This window comes from Glycine soja, chromosome 1 (genome assembly GCF_004193775.1).
Source record: "Glycine soja cultivar W05 chromosome 1, ASM419377v2, whole genome shotgun sequence".
Classification (NCBI taxonomy): Eukaryota; Viridiplantae; Streptophyta; class Magnoliopsida; order Fabales; family Fabaceae; genus Glycine; species Glycine soja.
In genome coordinates this window covers 19,352,536-19,353,792 of record NC_041002.1, presented here as the reverse complement: position 1 = coordinate 19,353,792, position 1,257 = coordinate 19,352,536, and the positions used below count along the sequence as shown (strand labels likewise).

Here is a 1,257-nt window from a genome sequence, read left to right as displayed (position 1 = left end):
CAGATTGCTGCAAAGAAGGACAAAGATCTGTATGGTGATCTGCAGAAGAACATAGACCACATACTCTTGCAACAGGTGTAGATTTCTGATTCATGGCAAGCTGAGTTACTAGGTTGACCAAGCAATCAAGTTTTCCCTCAAGCTTTTTTATTTTCAGTAGATGAAGATGAATCTATGGCCACCTCATGGACTCCTCTAAGAACAATAGCATCATTTCTTGCACTGAATTGTTGGGAGTTCGAAGCCATCTTCTTAATCAAATTCCTAGCCTCAACAGGAGTCATATCACCAAGAGCTCCACCACTGGCAGCATCAATCATACTCTTCTCCATGTTGCTAAGTCCCTCATAGAAATATTGAAGAAGGAGTTGCTTAGAAATCTGGTGGTGAGGACAGTTTGCACACAATTTCTTGAATCTTTCCCAGTACTCATACAAGCTCTCTCCACTAAGTTGTCTGATGCCTGAAATGTCTTTTTTGATGGCAGTGGTCCTAGATGCAGGGAAGAATTTCTCCAAGAACACCCTCTTAAGGTCATCCCAGCTGAAAATGGACCTAGGAGCAAGGTAGTATAGCCAATCTTTTGCCACTCCCTTAAGAGAATGAGGAAAAGCCTTTAGAAAGATATGATCTTCTTGGACATCAGGGGGCTTCATGGTGGAACAAAAAATATGGAACTCCTTAATATGCTTATGAGGATCTTCACCTGCAAGACCATGAAACTTGGGCAGCAAATGTATTAGTCCAATCTTGAGAATATATGGAACACCCTCATCAGGATATTGAATGCACAAGCTTTCATAAGTCAAATCAAGTGCAACCATCTCCCTAAGAGTCCTCTCATGAGGTGGAGGTTGAGCCATGTTCTCAGTATGAAAATTAGTAGTCGAATGCTCAAAATCAGAATATTCAGAATCACCAGCAACAGAATACTCAGAATGCTCAAAATGCTCAAAATGCACAAAATGATCAGGATGCACACTATGCCTAACTAATCTATGAAAGGTTCTATCTATTTCAGGATCAAAGGGTTGTAAATCACCTGGATTACCCCTAGTCATGCACTATATGCAACAAATAATGTGTTTCTCAACAAGCACCTAACAAGGGGGAGGGTTAAAACTAGTACTATAGTCAAACGATATCCAAATGAGCTGAAATTTTGTGAGCAACACCCTAAAATCATGAAAAGATAGCAAAAAAATTCAAAGTCTAACTATAAAAACTTCCTAAGGAAAGTTTAGAAAAATAAGACAA

General features: G+C 39.5%; 1 non-coding gene across 1 annotated transcript; it reads left to right on the top strand.

Annotated features, from left to right (window-relative positions):
• Nucleotides 1–378: 378 nt before the first annotated feature.
• Nucleotides 379–485, top strand: LOC114368497. Its single transcript, XR_003657350.1, has one exon. It is a non-coding gene; the product is annotated as a small nucleolar RNA R71 (small nucleolar RNA).
• The last annotated feature ends 772 nt before the right edge of the window (nt 486–1,257 follow it).